The sequence below is a fragment of the Grampus griseus genome, assembly GCF_964374135.1.
Source record: "Grampus griseus genome assembly, chromosome: 11".
NCBI lineage: Eukaryota > Metazoa > Chordata > Mammalia > Artiodactyla > Delphinidae > Grampus > Grampus griseus.
The window spans coordinates 17,498,483-17,519,849 of NC_139005.1; positions in this window are offsets into that span (position 1 = coordinate 17,498,483).

Sequence of the window (21,367 nt, forward strand, 5' to 3'; positions counted from 1 at the left end):
CTTTGAGAAAGGGGATATGGCCACTATTTATTATGAGTTCCAGTGGTTGCATTAGGGTGGTTAGTGTCTAAAAGACTTCCTTCTTGCTAGTCTTCCACTTTCCTGGTCCTGTAGCTAGAGAGAGTCAGGGATGTTTTTGGCTATGCCAATTGATGTTTCCAGGTTGCCTCTTTCAGCGCCCAGTCCAGGGTGTATAAATCAACAATGACAATAACAATAACAAAAGGGAACTCTGCCAGGGACTCTGCCAACTCCCTAGTTTTTCTTTTTTCTCTCTATCTTTCAAAGTCTTCTATGTTTGATTTAGATATACTGTCTAGGATTTTTAGCTGTACTTATTAGAAAGACTAGGGTGAAGTTTGTCCACTCCATATTATCTTACAACCAGAGGAAGCCTAGTTGTCTTTTAAAACAGAACAATCAAGTTTCTCTGGAGAATTTTAACAGGACTCAGGATTCCATAACATAATTTTCAAAATGTCCAGGGTACAATCTATAATTACTCAAAGTACCAAAATCCAGGAAAATGTGCCTAATTACTGAGGGGAAAGACAATCAACATATGACAACCCTGAGATAACTTAGATATTGGAATTATCAGAAAAATACATTAATGTAACCATTATAACTATGCTCTATGAGGTTAAGGTAAAAATTCTTGAAATAAATGGAAAGACAGAAGTTTTCAGCAGAGAAATAGAAACTATAAGAACAAACCAAATAAAAATTTTGTAACCAAAAACCACAATATTGGGAATAAAAATATCAGTGGATGTGCTCAATAGCAGAATGGAGATGACAGAAGGAAGAGTGAATTAGAAGATAAATTTAGGGAAATTATCTAATTTGAAGAAAACAGAAGGAAAAAGGGATGGAAAGTACATTAACAGAATCTTAGGGACTTGTGAAACAGTATTAAATGGTCTAGTATTCATATCATTGGTGTCACAGAGGAAGACAAGAAACAATTATTAAAGGAAAAAATATCTAAATAAATTACACTGAAAACTTCCCAAATTTGAAGGCCTGAATCTATATATTTAAGTACCTCAGCAAACAACACACAAGTAAACTCAAAGAAAAACCAAGCCCAAATGCATCGTAATAAAACTGCTGAAAACCAAAAATTAAGAAAAGCTTTAAAAGGAGCCATGAAAAAAAGGACACATTGCATATAAGGAAACAACAATTTGAATGACTATGGATTTCTCATCAGAAACTACAGAGGCCAGAAGGCAGTGGAACAATATCTTTAAAGTCCTGAAAGAAAAGAACTGTCAATCCACAATTCAATGTCCAGTGAAAATATCCTCCAGAAATGATGGCAAAATAAATCTATTCTCAAATGAAGGAAAGCTAAGAGAATCTGTTGTTAACAGACTTGCTTAAAATAAATAGTAAAAGATGTTCTTCTGGATGAAGGAAAATAACACCAGAGAAATATTTGGGACTATTGGAATAAAGGAAGAGAAACATAAATAGGTATATATCTAGATAAATATTTTAAAAATATTTTCTCACCCTAAGTTTTTAAAATATATATAGCCATTGAAAGCAAAAAAAAATTGTTACATTTTCTAGTGGTGGGCTTTCACTTAATTAAATGTAAAACGTATGACAACTATAACATAAAAGGAAGAGAGAGTTTCTTTGCTTGAAGTGCTAAAATATTAACTCTAAGTAGACTGTGACAGGGTAGGTAGGTATACTGTAATCCCTAGAGTGCACGCGCACACACACACACACACACACACACACACACACACACACACACACGATATATATCCAATAACAATATGGTATCCAAGATATATATCAAATAATAAAATAAAATTAATAGAATGTTAAAAAAATGAAACAATCCAAAAGAAGGCAGAAAATGGGAAACAGAGGAAAAAAAATAAAACCCTAAGCATATTAATATGTACATCAAACATAAATAATATAAGCATATCAGTTAAAATATAAAAAATTTCATATTGGATTAAGAAAATGAGGCCCAACTATAAGGTTGTTTACAAGAAATTCACTTTAACCATAATGATATAGATATTTTAAAAGTGAAAGGATGAAAAATTATATACCATGCAAATATTAATCAACAGAAAACTGGAATTATTATATTAATATGAGACAAAGTATATTTCATATAAAGAAGGAAAGTGTGGATAAAGAGGGCCATTACATAAAGATAAAAGGTCAGTTCTTCAAAAATATATAGCAATCCTAAATTGTTTTGCACCTATTAATAGAGCTTCAAAATATATGAACACTTATAAAACTTAAAGGAGAAGTAAACAAATCCACAATTATACTTGGAGACTTTAAAAGTCCTCTTTTAGTAACTGATATAACAAGAAGACAGACAAACAGCAAGAATATAAAAGACTTAAACAAACTACCAACCACTTGACCTAATTTACATTTATAGACATTTACAGACTATAGAATATTCTGCCCAACAAAAGAATATAGAATATTCTACACAACACATTCATTTCAAGTTTACCTGTGCATTCACCAAGAAAGACCATATATTTGGTCATAAAACAAACATTAACATACTTGAAAGAAGTTACATTATACAAAATATGTTCTCTGACATAACAGAATTAAATTGTAAGTCAATAATAGAAAGATATATGGAAAATTTCCTCATATATTTGGAAATTAAACAACTTGCTTCTAAATGCCAAATGGGTCAAATAAGAAGTTGTGGGAAAGTTTAAAAGTCATTTAAACTGAATAAAAATGAAAATGCAACATATGTAAATCTGTAGCGGGCTGCTAAATCAGGGATTAGGGGAAAATATATACATACACAATTTGCTTATATTATTAACATTTGATGTATATATAATTAATTAATTAATTTAAAATTTGTATTAGAAAAGAAGAAAGGACTCAAATCAGTCATTTAAGATTCCACTTTAAGAAACTAAAAAAAGAAGAGCAAACTGAATTCAAAACAAAGAAAATAACAGCAACAACAACAAAAAGCAGAAATCGATGACATAGTTGTTTCGGGTTTTTCTAAGAGAAAATAAATGAAACCAAAGCCAGTTACTTCAACAGAATAATAAAATTGATAGACTTCTCACAAGTCTGGTCAGGAAAAAAAAGAGAGAAGATACACATTGCTAACATAAGGAAAGAAAAAGGGATATCACTACAGACCATGTAGACACTAAAAAGGTAATAAGAAAACACTACCAAGGAGACCTTCAAGATGGCGGAGGAGGAAAACGTGGAGATCACCTTCCTCCCCACAAATACATCAGAAATACATCTACATGTGGAACAACTCTTACAGAACACCTACTGAACGCTGGCAGAAGACCTCAGATTTCCCAAAAGGCAAGAAACTCTCCACGTACGTGGGTAGGGCAAAAGAAAAAGGAAAAAACAGAGACAAAAGAATAGGGGCAGGGCCTGCACATCTGGGAGGGAGCTGTGAAGGAGGAAAAGTTTCCACACACTAGGAAGCCCCTTCACTGGTGGAGACGGGGGCGGGGGGGGGGGCGGGGGTTGGGCAGGGGGGGAAGCTTTGGAGCTATGGAGGAGAGTGCAGCAACAGGGGTGCAGAGGGCAAAGTGGAGAGATTCCCGCACAGAGGATCAGTGCAGACCAGCACTCACCAGCCTGAGAGGCTTGTCTGCTCACATGCTGGGGTGGGTGGGGGCTGGGTGCTGAGGCTCGGGCTTCGGAGGTCAGATTCCAGGGAGAGGACTGGGGCTGGCTGCATGAACACAGACTGAAGGGGTCTTCTGCGCCACAGCTAGCTGGGAAGGAGTCCAGGAAAAAGTCTGGAACTGCCTAAGAGGTAAGGTACCACTGTTTCGGGGTGCACAGGAGAGGGGATTCAGAGCACTGTCTAAACAAGCTGAAGCAATGGATGCGAGCCATGGCTATCAGCGCAGACACCAGAGATGGGCATGAGACGCTAAGGCTGCTGCTGCCACCACCAAGAAGCCTGTGTGTAAGCACAGGTCACTCTCCACACCTCCCCTCCCGGGAGCCTGTGCAGCCCACCACTCCACTTCCGGGGTCCCATGATCCAGTGACAACTTCCCTGGGACAACACACGGTGTGCCTCAGGCTGTTGCAGAGTCACACCAGCCTCTGCCACCACAGACTCGCCCTGCATTCCATACCCCTCCCTCCCCCCAGCCTGAGTGAGCCAGAGCCCCCAATCAGCTGCTACTTTAACCCCGTCCTGTCTGGATGGGGAACAGATGCCTTCAGGCGACCTACACACAGAGGCAGGGCCATATCCAAAGATGAACCCCAGGAGATTTGTGAACAAAGAAGAGAAAGGGAAATTTCTCCTAGCAGCCTCAGGAGCAGCAGATTAAATCTCCACAATCAACTTGATGTACCCTGCATCTCTGGAATACCTGAATAGACAATGAATCATCCCAAAATTGAGGTGGTGGACGTTGGGAGCAACTGTAGACTCTGGGTCTGCTCTCTACATCTAATTTGTTTATGGTTTTATGTTTATCTTAGTTTAGTATTTAGAGTTTATTATCATTGGTAGATTTGTTCAGTGATTTGGTTGCTCTCTTCCTTTTTTATTTATATATAGATAGATATATATCTTTTTCTTTTTCTCTTTTTGTGAGCATGTATGTGTATGCTTCTTCGTGTGATTTTGTCTGTATAGCTTTGCTTTTACCATTTGTCCCAGGGTTCTGTCTCTTTTTTTTTAGTAGAGATTTAGCACTTGTTATCATTGGTAGATTTGTTTTTTGGTTTGGTTGCTCTCTTCTTTCTTTCTTTTTTTATTACTTTTAAATTTTTTTATTTTTAATAATTTTTGCAATTTTTTATTTTAATAATTTTATTTTATTCTTTCTTTCTTTCTTTTTCTCTCCCTTTTCTTCTGAGCCGTGTGGCTGACAGGGTCTTGGTGCTCCAGCCGGGTATCAGCCCTGTGCCTCTGAGGTGGGAGAGCCAAGTTCAGGACATTGGTCCACAAGAGACCTCCCGACTCCACATACTATCACAAGGGAAAGCTCTCCAGGAGATCTCCATCTCAACGCTAAGACCCAGCTCCACTCAATGACCAGCAAGCTACAGTCCTAGACACCCTATGTCAAGCAAATAGCAAGACAGGAACATAGCCCCAGCCATTAGCAGAGAGGCTGCCTAAAATCATAATGAGGTCACAGACACCCCAAAACACACCACTGTACGTGGTCCTGCTCACCAGAAAGACAAGATACAGCCTCAACCACCAGAACTCAGGTACCAGGCCCCTGCATCAGGAGGCCTACACAACCCACTGGACCAAACTTAGCCACTGGGCGCAGACACCAAAAACAACAGGAACTACGAACCTGCAGCCTGCAAAAAGGAGACCCTAAACACAGTAAGTTAAGCAAAATGAGAAGACAGAGAAACACACAGCAGATGAAGGAGAAAGGCAAAAACCCACCAGACCAAACAAATGAAGAGGAAATAGGCAGTCTGCCTGAAAAAGAATTCAGAGTAATGATAGTAAGTATGATCCAAAATCTTGGAAACAGAATGGAGAAAATACAAGAAACGTTTAATAAGGACCTAGAAAAACTAAAGAGCAAACAAACCGTGATGAACAACACCATAAATGAAATTAAAAATTATCTAGGAGAAATCAATAGCAGAACAACTGAGGCAGAAGAACGGATAAATGACCTGGAAGATAAAATAGTGGAATTAACTGCCACAGAGCAGAATAAAGAAAAAAGAATGAAAGAATTGAGGACAGTGTCAGAGGCCTCTGGGACAACATTAAATGCACCAACATTCGAATTATAGGGGTCCCAGAAGAAGTAGAGAAAAAGAAAGGAACTGAGAAAATATTTGAAGAGATTATACTTGAAAACTTCCCTAACATGGGAAAGGAAATAGTCAATCAAGTCCAGGAAGTGAAGAGAGTACCATACAGGATAACTCCAAGGAGAAACACGCCAAGACACATGTTAATCAAACTATCAAAAATTAAATACAAAGAAAAAATATTGAAAGCAGCAAGGGAAAAACAACAAATAACATACAAGGGAATCCCCTTAAGGTTAACAGCTGATCCTTCAGCAGAAACTCTGCAAGCCAGAAGGGAGTGGCAAGACATATTTAAAGTGATGAAAGGGAAAAAACTACAACCAACATTACTCTACCCAGCAAGGATCTCATTCATATTTGATGGAGAAATTAAAAATTTTACAGACAAGCAAAAACTAACAGAATTCAGCACCACCAAACCAGCTTTACAACAAATGCTAAAGGAACTTCTCTAGACAGGAAACATAAAAGAAGGAAAAGACCTACAATAACAAACCCTAAACAATCAAGAAAAAGGCAATAGGAACATACATATCGATAACTACCTTAAATGTAAATGGATTAAATGCTCCAACCAAAAGACACAGACTGGCTGAATGGATACAAAAACAAGACCTGTATATATGCTGTGTCCAAGAGACCCACTTCAGACCTAGGGACACATACAGACTGAAAGTGAGGAGATGAAAAAAGGTATTCCATGCAAATGGAAATCAAAAGAAAGCTGGAATAGCAATTCTCATATCAGACAAAATAGACTTTAAAATAAAGACTATAACAAGAGACAAAGAAGGACACTACATAATGATCAAGGGATCAATCCAAGAAGAAGATATAATAATTGTAAATAATTACACACCCAGCATATGAACACCTCAATACATAAGGCGAATGCTAAGAGCCATAAAAGGGAAAATCTACAGTAACACAATAATAGTAGGGGACTTTAACACCCTGCTTTCACCAATGGACAGATCATCCAAAATGAAAATAAATACGGAAACACAAGCTTTAAATGACATATTAAACAAGACGGACTTAATTGATATTTATAGGACATTCCAACCATAAACAACAGTATACACTTTCTTCTCAAGTGCCCATGGAACATTTCCAGGATAGATCAAAGCTTGAGTCAAAAATCAAGCCTTGGTAAATTTAAGAAAATTGAAATCATATCAAGTATCTTCTCCAACCACAATGCTATGAGACTAGATATCAATTGCAGGAAAAAAAAACTGTAAAAAATACAATCACATGGAGGCTAAACAATACACTACTTAAAAACCAAGACATCACTGAATAAATCAAAGGGGAAATTAAAAAAAACTAGAAACAAATGACAGTGAAAACACGATGACCCAAAATCTATGGGATGCAACAAAAGCAGTTCTAAGAGGGAAGTTTATAACAATACTGTCCTATGTCAGGAAACAAGAAAAATCTCAAATAAACGACCTAACCTTACGCCAAAAGCAATTAGAGAAAGAAGAACAAAAACTCCAAAGCTAGCAGAAGGAAAGAAATCATAAAGATCAGATCGGAAATAAATGAAAGAGAAATGAAGGAAATGATAGCAAACATCAATACAACTAAAAGCTAGTTCTTTGAGAAGATGAAAAAAATTGATAAACCATTAGCCAGACTCATCAAGAAAACAAGGGAGAAAACTCAAATCAAGAGAATTAGAAATGAAAAAGGAGAAGTAACAACTGACACTGCAGAAACACAGGGATCATGAGAGATTACTGCAAACAATTATATGCCAATAAAATGGACAACCTGGAAGAAATGGACAAATTCTTAGAAAAACACAACCTTCCTAGACTGAACCAGGAAGAAATATAAAATATGAACAGACCAATCACAAGCACTGAAATTGACTCTGTGATTTAAAATCTTCCAACAAACAAAAGCCCAGGACCAGATGGCTTCACAGGTGAATTCTATCAAACATTTAGAGAAGAGCCAACGCCTATCCTTCACAAACTCTTCCAAAATATAGCAGAGGGAGGAACACTCCCAAATGCATTCTACAAGGCCACCATCACCCTGATACCAAAACCAGACAAAGATGTCACAAAGAAAGAAAACTACAGGCCAATATCTCTGATAAACAGAGATGCAAAAATCCTCAACAAAATACTAGCAAACAGAATCCAACAGCACATTAAAAGGATCATACACCATGACCAAGTGGGTTTCATCCCAGGAATGCAAGGATTCATCAATATACACAAATCAATCAATGTGATAAACCATATTAACAAATTGAAGGAGAAAAACCATATGATCATCTCAATAGATGCAGAAAAAGCTTTTGACAAAATTCAACACCTATTTATGATAAAAATAAAAAGTCTCCAGAGAGTAGGCATAGAGGGAACTTTCCTCAACATAATAAAGGCCATATATGACAAACCCACAGCCAACTTCGTTCTCAATGGTGAAAAACTGAAACCATTTCCTCTAAGATCAGGAACAAGACAAGGTTGCCCACTCTCACCACTATTATTCAACATAGTTTTGGAAGTTTTAGCCATGGCAATCAGAGAAGAAAAAGAAATGAAAGGAATCTAAATCAGAAAAGAAGAACTAAAGCTGTCACTGTTTGCAGATGACATGATACTATACACAGAGAATCCTAAAGATGCTACCAGAAAACTACTAGAGCTAATCAATGAATCTGGTAAAGTAGCAGGATACAAAATTAATGTACAGAAATCTCTTGCCTTGCTATACACTAATGATGAAAAATCTGAAAGAGAAATTAAGGAAACTGTCCCATTTACCATTGCTGCAAAAAGAATAATACACCTAGGAATAAACCTACTTAAGGAGACAAAAAACCTGTATGCAGAAGACACTGATGAAAGAAATTAAAGATGATACAAACAGATGGAGAGATATACCATGTTCTTGGATTGGGAGGATCAACATTGTGAAAATGACTCTACTACACAAAGCAATCTACAGATTCAATTCAATCCTCATCAAACTACCACTGGCATTTTTCACAGAACTAGAACAAAAGATTTCAGAATTTGTATGGAAACACAAAAGACCCCAAATGGCCAAAGCTATCTTGAGAAAGAAAAACGGAGCTGGAAGAATCAGGCTCCCGTATTTCAGACTATACTACAAAGCTACAGTAATCAAGGCAGTATAGTACTTGCACAAAAACAGAAATATAGATCAATGGAACAGGATAGAAAGCCCAGAGATAAACCCATGCATCTATGGTCACCTTACCTTTGATAAAGGAGGCAAGAATATACAATGGAGAAAAGACAGCCTCTTCAATAAGTTGTGCTGGGAAAACTGGACAGCTCCAGAACGTAGGCTATGTTCTGACATAAGTCACAGCAAGATCCTTTTTGACCCACCTCCTACAGAAATGGAAATAAAAACAAAAATAAACAAATGGAACCTAATGAAACTTAAAAGCTTTTGCACAGCAAAGGAAACCATAAACAAGATGAAAAGACAATCCTCAGGATGGGAGAAAATATTTGGAAGCGAAGCAACAGAGAAAGGATTAATCTCCAAAATACACACGCAGCTCATACAGCTCAATATCAAAAAAACAAACAATCCAATCCCAAAATGGGCAGAAGACCTAAATAGACATTTCTCCAAAGAAGATATACAGATTGCCAACAAACACATGAAAGGATGCTCAACATCACTAATCATTAGAGAAGTGCAAATCAAAACCACAATGAGGTATCACCTCACACCAGTCAGAATGGCCATCATCAAAAAATCTAGAAACAATAAATGCTGGAGAGGGTGTGGAGAAAAAAGAACCCCCCTGCACTGTTGGTGGGAATGTAAATTACTACAGCCACTATGGAGGACATTATGGATGTTCCTTAAAAAACTAAAAATAGAACTACCAAACGACCCAGCAATCCCACTACTGGGCATATACCCTGAGAAAACCATAATTCTAAAAGAGACATGTACCACCACAATGTTCATTGCAGTACTGTTTACAATAACCAGGACATGGAAGCAACCTAAGTGTCCATGGACAGATGAATGGATAAAGAAGATGTGGCCCATATATACAATAGAATACTACTCAGCCATGAAAAGAAATGAAATTGAGTTATTTATAGTGAGGCTGATGGACCTAGAGTCTGTCATACAGAGTGAAGTAAGTCAGAAAGAGAAAAACAAATACCATATGCTAGCACATATATGTGGAATCTAAAATTTAAAAAAAGCTTCTAACAAAGTAGGTTCAGGACAGGAATAAAGACGCAGATGTAGAATATGGACTTGAGGACATGGGCAGGGGGAAGGGTAAGCTGGGATGAAGTGAGAGAGTGGCATGGAAATATATACCCTACCAAATGTAAAGTAGATAGCTAGTGAGAAGCAGCTGCACAGCACAGGGAGGTGAGCTCGGTGCTTTGCGATGACCTAGTGGGATGGGATAGGGAGGGTGGGAGGGAGACGCAAGAGGGAGGGGATATGGTGATATATGTATACATATAGCTGATTCACTTTGTTATACAGCAGACGTTAACACAACATTGTAAAGCAAGTATACTCCCGTAAAATGTTAAGAAGAAAAATAAATATACAAATGGACAATAAACACGTGAATAGGTGTCTGTCGTGTATTATGAATAATGAGTAACTATTTAAAACTATTGTAAATATCACTACACATCTATTAAAATATGTTAATTGATTAACTAATGAAATTTAATTAATAGCCATTAACAATACTAAATGCTTTTGAGGATGCACAGCAATGAAAAGTTTCATACATGACTGATGGGAATGCAGAATGATACTGTTCCTTGGGAAAACAGCTTGCAGTTTCTTATAATGCTAAATATATAGTTACTGTATGATTCAGCAATCCCATTCCTAGATATTTATCCAAGAAATATAAAAACTTATGTTCACTCAAAATCTGTACAGTATGTTTATAGCAGTTTAATTTATAACTGCCAAGAGCTGGAAAGAATCCAGAAGTCCTTTAACTGGTGAGTGATAAACTCTGTTACATCTATAAAAAGGAATATTACTCAGCAATTTTTTAAAAAGGGCTATTGATACACAAAAACAGGAGTGAACCTCAAATGCATCGTGCTAGGTTTAAAACACCATACTCAAGAGGCTGCACACTGTACAATGCGAAATATATGATATTGTAGGAAAGACAGAGCCGTAGGGGTAGAGAACAAACCAGTGGTTGCAGGTTTGGGGACTGGAGAGTGCTTGATTACAAAGGGGTAGCATGAGAAACCTTTTTTTAGGTGATGAAACTGTTATGTTTCTTGATTGTGATGGTGGTGATTATACAACTTCATGCATGTTTCACAACACATAGAACTGTACACAAAGAAGTGTAAATTTTGCTGTATGTAAAATCAAAAAATTACAATAAAAATAAATTTTAAAATAAAACCTTGTTAGATCCCATCTCCAAGTATCTTTTATTATGCCTGGGTGCTTGTTTCTAGCAATAATTGTTATAAGGGGAGAACAGACTTCCGTGCACAATCAGTAGTGTCCACCATAGAAAGTTTAATTCTGCATGGAATTCTTCGCTAGTGAAAAACCTTTTTGTACAGACCCTAAAAAGAAATGATGAGAGGATTAAAAATTTGCAGACAGTAGAATTGAACAATTACTGCATTTCTCTCATCCATATAGAAACTCAGTAAAGCCATTGCAGGCTGTTCAATAAACTATTAAGAGATGAAGAAACTAAGCCAAAGGAAATAGGCAGAAAGGAAATGAAAAGTACAAGGCAGTGTAAAAAGGGAGAAGAGGTAGAGTTGGAAAGGGAAGACAAGATAAGGGGGGAAAATAAAATGGAATAGGGAGTGTATGAGATCTTTATATCTTTCTTATGCAGAATACATTTCCCATAATGTAGATACAAAAGCAAAAACATCAATTGGGTACAAAGTGTTACTGATTTTTGGCTTTGAATTAAGCTTCTCACACACTAAAAGTAATTGCTAAAAGTCTTCTTTTTTATAAAAATATTGTCAATTATTCTGCCTTAGAGTTGGTGTGTAAAATATCACTGTGTTTCTCAGAAAATGAAATTGTCTTACTGTTCTCTTATGAGTATCTCTGTTGCCGGTTCTCGTATTCTTTAAACATAGGAAAACTGCTTTCTCCATAGATGTTAAGTTGAAAACAACATTAAAATCAACTTATAAGACTGCCAAAGTTATCAATAAACTATGTGGTGTTTTAACATTTACAGTAGTGCAATGTGGCATGGATATCTTCATGGCATAAGGGAATAACCCCTTTCCTTAAAATAAAACATCAAGCCCTTACAAAGCAATCAAATTGTATTCATTCATTAAAATGCCAATGAAAATGTATACAGAGAGACTGCCAAGAACACTATAAATTAAAGCTAAGAGAAGAAATATATCAAATTCTGAGAAGTTCTACTAAATACATTGTCTATCAGGATGAATTATTAAAAGTCTTGAACCTTGGACCCAAACACATCAGAACCTTCTTCCTGGCATTTCCAGTGAGCACAATTAGAATGGACAACTTAGGTTTTTTGCCTTGCCAGCCTCTAATTCCCCTTCTTCTGGTCCTAGCACAGTGAGAGCCAAACATTCTTTAATATCTGTCCATGTAACTGCAGTGAAGCTGACTCTCCCAGTTTCAGGATTAGGCTTGTGAAGTAAGTATGGACAGTAGGAGGCTCCCCTTACTATGGGGATTGGTTCAAGAATGGGCACCTGACCCAACCCGGGCCAACCAGAGGCAACAAGACTGTATTTTAGGACTTTAAAAAAAAATTGTTGGGAAAGTGAAGCTCTTTTTCTACTAAAGTGGAACTAGTAGAGTATACATCTTAAGATATTGGTATCCATCTGACTACCATATGGAGAGGGTTGAGAGAGAAGCCAACACAGAGAAAGCAGAGATTCCAGATATATAATATGTGGAAACTGAGGCCCTGACGGTATCACGTATGGCTCTGGATCTATTTCTGTAGCTCTACCTTTGAACCTTTCAGTTTTTGAGAGAATAAATGTACTATGTTTATTAGACCGTTTGAGTTAAGGATCTGCCAAGTCTCATGGAAAGCACCCAGGCTAATAAAGTTTATAAACTAGTTTTTCTCTCCATTTATCATTCAAATTCCTGAAAAAACAAACAAAAACCAACCAGTAAAACCAGCAGGAAGAGTGAAGGGCCAGTAGATAGGGCAGCTAATTGCAAAAGTGAGTAGGGAAAGAGACAAGAAGAGTATGGAGAGCCTCTGTTCCTCACCTCCTATCAGCAATATCAAGCTGAGAGAAGATTTTTAAAAAGCTTCTACTTGGATCTGATTCTCCCTTCAGCAGCCTACATTGGATTATGACATATGTATATCAGTAGTCTTCAACCAAGGAGATTTTATTCTCCAAGTGACACTGGGCGATGTCCGGATGGAGACATTTTTGGCTATGATAATTGAGAGAAGGGGGCTACTAACATCTAGTGGTGGAGGCCAGGAACAGGTCTGCTGCTAAATATTCTACAATGCACAGGACCACCTTCCACAATAAAAAATTATCCAGTCCAAAATATCAAGAGTTCCAAGGCTGGAAAACTCTCATCTATATCTATCAACATCTACATCCTTATCTGTATCTATTTTTAGACCGAGTACTTGTTTGGGTTTCTGGTGGCTTTTGTAGCTTTGGATGTTTGGGGTTTTCTGATAAGCATTGCTTGTTCTGGATAAGAGACCACAGGATCCATTAGCAGACTTTTCAGAGACCTTAAGAAAAGATGTTTTCAGTACTATTGACCATCGGCAGTCAGTTTCTGACTCGAGCGGCAGAGCCCTGATTTATGTAGCCACATAAATTCTGAAGAGGAACAGATCCTGTGGCTGGGAATGGAAACTCCCACAGTTCTGAAGACTGCGCAGCTGGCCTCCACTCGGGAAGGAATAATATTCCTGTGGCGCTTCTTAAAAATAATGGCAAAAGGGAGAAAAAATAGACACTAGTTTTAGGTGTGAAATACCAGCATATTTTCAAATGCTTGGAAAATGGGTGCTTCTTTACCAGGAATGATAGTAAGTTAGCAAATTCAATTTACTCTTAAATGGATCTCCAGACTCAGGTAATACTGTTCATCTCTGAGAGGCACTGAAAGTACAAAACTTAGGTTCACCCTGACAAGTGGACAGATGATTTATATATGAAATAAATCAGAGAAAAATCTTCATTGTTTTAAACTGAGAAAGTCTAAATAAATAAAACTTTTACTCTAACAAAAGAGCTACAGTATGGGGGAGGGAGTTAAAGCTGAAAAATTCTCTAGTTTGCATGTAGCAAATCCTCTCTATAAGAGTCAAAAGATAAAGCTACATTTTGAGCCACGATATTGATATTTAAAAACTGATTTGGGTATGAAAACAAAGAAAAAAATTTGTCATCATTTTGTTGTTTTAAGTGCATTTTTAAAAGACTTTAAAAGATTTAAGAAAATTTGCTGTGTTAGACTTATGAAAACATTACAATTACAATCTATGTTTAAGTATTTGGAAATTTTAATTGACTACATAAATAAGTTTCTATTTTTGGTTGTAAAAAAAGTTTGTGAATATTTGGAACATTTTGTGTTAAGGATTAAACAAACATTAAATGACATACAAATAAAAGTGAAGTTTCCTCTACATACATGAAAAGCCCTCCCGAAAACTGCTCACTTCCCAAATTATCACTTGGTATCTGTCTGCCCTTACTTTAGGTCTCTCTGATTATAATGTCATAAGAAGAGAAAACCCACTGAGAGAAAGCACCTGTCAGGAAAGATTAAATTACCCCATTATAAAATCCCTCCTCCAAATCATAACAGTACGTTTAAGAGTCCATGTTTGAAAACCAGACTGCATGGATTCAACTCCTGTGGCTCAGCCATTTAACAGCGGTGTCACCTTGGAAAAATTAACTTATTCAACCATTCTCTGACTCAGTTTATTCATTTGTAAATGGGAATAACAATAGAAGCTACCCTATAGGGTTGCTATGAGGATAGAATGAGGTAACATTTTTAAGGACTGGGCATAATACATGAAAGATGGATAGCATTATCATATTACTCGAAACACTGTAAACTTTCTCCCTGTCTCCTAGAATTGGCAGGGGTTTGTTGTTGCTGTTGTTGTTTAATTCATTTACATTTGAGACCCAATCCCAAAAATCAGAAGGGAAACTGGCCAAAAAATTTTCAAAATATTTATTTAATTTCACCAAACTGTGAAAGAAACATACTGTTACTTTTAGTAAAATGTTCTAATAGTGCATTTCACAAATACAAAATGTACAGGGTTGAAAATAGAACATAAGATATATCAATGAGTTCTGTTTACTAACTGACTGGATCAGAATGAGATAAAATTTAGAATGAAAGGAGACATACGGACATTCACAGTGATGGTGGCAAAGATGTAGGGATGGTTCTCATTTGTTGGATGCTTACCGTACACCACACCCTCTTTTGGGTATTTGTTCACTCATATTCACTCAACTGGTCCTCAGAACATCCTTGTAAGTGGGCACTAGTGTGATTTCCATTTTTGTGAATGAAGAAGCTACACACTGGGAAGTTGAGAAGCTTTCCCAGGACAGTGACAGAGATGTCACCAAAAAGGTTGAGACCTGTGGCTCTGAGTGTATAACATATATTTTTTATTAAAGTACAGTTAATTTACAATGTTGTGTTAGTTTCAAGTATACAGCAAAGTGATTCATTTATACATATATATATTCTTTTTTCAGATTCATTTCCATTACAGTTTATTACAAGTTATTGAATATAGTTCCCTGTGCTATACAGGAGGTCCTTCTTGGTTATCTGTTTTATGTATAGTAGTGTGTATATGTTAATCCCAAACTCCTAATTTATCTCCTCACCTCACCTCATTATCCCCTGTGGTAGCCATAGAATATAACATTTTAAAAATTACTTTTATTACAGTAATAATAACTTGCTTATATGAAACAATAAGGTTAATAAAATGCTTTTTTATGTTAATAATTGTAGCAGGTAACACAATGCTTACTATACCAAGAGCTGTTCCAAATGCTTTACGTATGTTAGCTCTCTTAGCATTCACAACACTAGGAAATGGATTACTGTTATTTAACCCAATTTGTAGATGAGGAAACCCAGGCAAAAAGAAAGCTAAGTGACTTCCCAAGGTGTATACATGTCAGGGAGAGGAAAAGGGTCAGGTCACACCAGAAATCTGCCTCCAAGAGGAATACTGCCTCTTACTATGAAAAAAGTAGTCTTTCTACTTTAAAATGTTAAATGATAAATACATATTATATATCTGAAAATAATGAAAAAAGGCTAATTATGGGGAAAATAGTTTAGTTCAAATGCTGGTTCATAAATTCACATTTTCAACTAACTCCTTTCAAATGTGTACTAAAATTGTTCTCCTTACTGGCAATCCTGGCTTGAGTCACTAAGATTTATACAACCAAATTAGATTCAAAGAAAAATCTGTTGCTTAAACACAGAGCCTTAGAAATATTTCTCTCTTTGAACTAGATATTAAATAGATCCCTGAAACTTTCATTGCCATCGTGTACAGAACATCATTTCCTTTTAATACTTTGCTTTTACATTATCTGGGCCAAGCAAAATAGTATATTATCTGATTAAATGTCTTTGAGACATTTATAAGCTTCATCATTTGCAGGGAGATCCATCTTACTAAATTAAAAAATGATACCGAGACACTAAAGTGTTAAAATTTTCTATTATTTTACTCTTTTATTATTTCAAATATTTCTATTTTATTGCTTTTCTATTTCAGGTATAAATCTGGTTATGTAAGGATGGTCTTCATAAACTATAACAGAAACCATCTGAATGAACTTATTTACAAAACAAAAACAGACTCAGACTTCGAAAATAAATTTATGGTTACCAAAGGGGAAAGGTGAGGGGGGGGGGATTAATTAGGAGTTTGGGATTAACACATACACACTACTATATATAAAATAGGTAATCAACAAGGATGTACCATATAGCACAGGGAACTCTACTCAATATTCTGTAATAATCTATACAGGAAAAGAATCTGAAAAAGAATGGATATATGTATATGTGTAATTGAATCCATTTGCTGTATACCTGAAACTAACACAACATTGTAAATCATCTATACTCCAATATAAAATAAAAATTAAATTAAAAATTAAAAAACAAATAATCTGGCATCATACCCAGACCTCACTGACATTTCAAGCAATGAGGAAAAATAATATGGCTTAGGTAGTTTGGCTTGAGGCCACACCTTCTGTAGCTTCTGAATTGTTTAGCAAAAAATTGAAGTTTGAATTCTCCTCTCCTACATTCTTTCATAAAAGGAGAGAGGGATATTAAATGAGTGATACTAATCAAAGAAAAATATATATTTTCAGAGTTAGTCAACATGCATCAGAAGCTCAGATACCAGGAGTCTGGAAGAAGTGAGGAGTGAGAGAGTGATCTTCAAACTGAAAGTTGTTGCATGATACCCAAACTCCAGCAAGACTGTGAGGTTCCCACATCCCTGCACATACAGAGCCTGTACACAGCCAAGCTGGCAGAACCAATTTAAAAAGAGAGCGTCAGAGAAAAACTGAAGAAACAAAGCAGTGCCCAAGAGTGAGAGAGGCAGATGCAGGCTAGAATGAGTAATTGTGATTAGCCTCATGGAAAAACAGATCATCTCTCCTGCAGGTAGATGGACAGTAAGACCAGGGGTCTTCCTCATTCACCTAGAAAGACAAAGTGGCCCTTCCTGAAATTGATAGGATGAGGCTTAGAGATGAGATCACTTAAACCTTATGTAATGTTACTCTATCTGCAGACATGTGCTATTTAGACTTGCAAAACAAGAAACTAATAATTACTAGCTCCAAACAAATAATTTAGGAGAGTTAAGCTCCTGGAAATCACATCCTTAAGGGCAGCCCTAAAAAGCCCAGGCAGTGCGAAATGCCCACGTTCAAAGGTCAGTGGAAATGAAGAGGTTTTTGATATTCTTGTTGAGGCAAAAATAGAGATCCACAAAAGACCTGGTAACTGGGATTGCAACCATTGAAATGCCTGCATTCTTGAGAGAGAACATAATATACACAGGTGGATTTTTTCCCCTCAGGTGCAAACACACAGTAGCATAATAACCTCTGGTGACTTGACATTGACAAACCATGGAATACAAACAACTTACTTGGATGGACCGGCATCCTGATGAGCCCGAAATCAAGGTTTTCTCTTCTCCATTGATGTCTTTCATTCAGTTACCACAGAGGTCCCATTTTGGGAGTTTACCAAGTACTAGGTTTGGGGAACATCATTTTGCTTGGGATAGCTCTTCTCTAGGAACTTGGGATTTTTAAAAAATTTTATGGTGTGGTAAGTGTGGGGGGCTGAAACTGTGATTATCTTGCGTAGCCTGTTATTTAAACATGAGGCATATGTAACTTTCTGAGATCCTGAAAGAACCACACCCATATCCACTAAAGACAGTACCTGCTGAAGATTTTTCAGTTGTTCTCAGCCTTGGCTGGCATTAAAATCAACTCAGAGCTTTTAAAAACTGCTAGTTCCACAGCCCAGTGATTATCAGAGTGTGGTTCCCAGACCACTACCAGAATCATCAACATCACCTGGGAACTTGCTAGAAAAGCAAACCAGGGGGTAGGGTGCAGCAATCTCTGTTTTACTAAGCCTTCCAGGGGATTCTAAGGCACACAAAGGTTTGAGAACCACTGCCCTAGCTCATCTCAAGCAAATGAAATTAGAAATTCTGGAGGAGAAACCTGAACATCAGATTAAGGACCACTGTATTAAAAAAAAAAAACAAAAAATGCTATATCTACTTAAGCAATTGGAGTGAGATTCACCTGGCTGAGACTAAGCAGAAAAACGACTGGGAAATTTGGGGGTTTAATTTAAGAAATTTGGATTATAATTTCTTTGGACTTTCAAAGATCAAGAAAATTTGATTAGGACTTAATTTCTTTTTATTTATAACTCACAAAAGCAAAATAATTTGGTTTCAGATTTTAAATCCCTTGGACTTAAGTAATTTGCAACAATTAAAAGAAAAACCTGTTAAGATGAAAGTTCTCAAGCATACACAAAAGTACAGATAATAGTATAAATGACCTGCATATTCCTCAGACTAAACAATTATCAACATTTTAAAAGATATTCTTCTCAACTGATCTTTCTTTTCTTCTTTCTTTCCTTCCTCTTTGTTTTGTTTTGTTTTGGTTTGGCCAGGGGCTGGGGGGGATGGAGTTGGTGCTTTAGTATTTTTGAGAAAATCCCTGGTACTATTTTATTTAAAATCACAGGTACTTCCATAGGTGTCACTAAAAAATAGGAGCATTGTCTTACATAACCACAATCCTATTTTCTTTTGTAACAGAATTAATAATAATTCTTTGGTATTATCTAATACCTTGTTTGTAATAATATTTCCTCAATTTTCTTAAAAGTATCTTTTGCAGGACTTCCCTGGTGGCGCAGTTGTTGAGAGTCCGCCTGCCAATGCAGGGGACGTGGGTTCGTGCCCCGGTCCGGGAGGATCCCACATGACGCAGAGCAGCTGGGCCCGTGAGCCATGGCCGCTGAGCCTGCGCGTCCGGAGCCTGTGCTCCGCAATGGGAGAGACCACAACAGTGAGAGGCCCGCGTACCGTAAAAAAAAAAAATATATATATATATATCTTTTGCAGATTCATTTGAAACAGGAACAAAACAAAGTCCACACATGGCATTTGATGGTTACATTACCTTTCTTAGGTCTCTGTTAGTTTAGAACAATCACCCCTCCCTTTTATATTCATCTCATTGACTTACGGATGAAATACGATGGTTCTTCTGTAGAATGCCCCCCTTCTGAATGTGCCTAATTGCTTCCCCCTGGTGCCATTTAACTTTTCCCCCATTCCTCTCCTCCCATTAAACTGGAAGTTAGATTGATAACCTCGGTTACAGTCAGGTTCAAGCTTTTTTGCAAGAATACTTCATATTTTGGGCTGTGTACAATACTTCATAATGTCTGCTTGTTTAGCTGTGTTGCTGTTAAGACTAACAAGTAAATTCAAGAGTGGCTGTCTGATCCTTCTATTATAATCATCAACATTCCTCTTGATGTTTTGACATCCATTAATGATTACTGTTTGAATCAGTTATTACTTTAGAAGTCATATAATGGTGCATTTATAATGCTATCATCCTTCCTATGTTTTCATCTGGAATTCTTCTGTAAAACCAACTACTTTTGTTACCGAGTCCAAACTTGTACTGCTCACTGCACAACAGGCCAATAAATTGAGAGACGAGTTGTTGGGGCAAAGAATAGTGACTTTATTTGGAAAGCCAGCAGACTGAGAAGATGATGGACTAGCGTCCCAAATACCCATCTTACCCAAGTTAGAATTCAGGCGTCTTTTATACTAAAGAGGGAGTGGGTGTGGCTGGTTGCTGCAAACTCTTTGGTGTTGTTCTTGCAGCTGTCCATGTAGGTTTGGTCACAATGTTCCTGTAAACCTCCAACAAGATAATTGTTATTTTCTGTTCTGCAACTTTTATCACTATATGAATGGAAAAGTGTTTACATTTAAATGTCAGAGTCTTGAGAATGGGCTATCATGTATATTTCAGGCTATAGGCAACATTCTTTTGCAGAAGGTGCAAAGCCAGCATGACTAAGCGCAGGCAGCAGAGCTCAAAGGTTAGAGATAAAGGAATAGATACAATATGAGTCAGGTTTGTTTTTCTCTGTTACACTCTCATCAACTAAGGCTCTTTAGTTAGCTTGAAATGGTGCAAAGAACAAGATGAATAAATGCTTAACTCTTTCTCTCTTTGATAACATTTATCAAAAAGTTTAAGGAACATATCTTTCTACTCAGCAATTATGCCTCTAGAAATTTTTTCTACACATATACAATTCTGGAAAGAAATATGTACAAATATTTTTGATGTGGCTTTTTTTTTGTAATAGAAAAAATAAAATTCTGAAAATAATCCAAATGTTTCTCAGTAAGAGATTGCTTAAATGGATTATGATGTATTTTTGCAAAAGAATGGTATGCAGCCATTAATAAGTGTGCTTCTCTTAGAAAACTAAGAAAAGGAACTTCCTTAATTTAACAGAATCTGCCTACTGCAATGCCACAGCAATCATATGATTTCATGAAGAAACTTTAGATACATTCTGTTTAAAATTGTGACTAAGACACCATCTACTATCCCATCTATTCATTAAAATGGTATTAGAAGTCCTGGCAAACATAATGAGACAAGAAAAATAAATAGTAGGTATAAGAATTGGAAGGAAAGAGACAAAATAACCAATATTGATACAGAGAATCTCATTAGAATAAGGAAGCCAGTTTGCTCAATACAAGGTCAACAAAAAAGAATCAACAACATTCCTCTACAGCAGCAATAAACAACTAGAAAATGTAAGAGGAAATATGATACCCTAAACAATAACAATAAAACTATAAGATGTC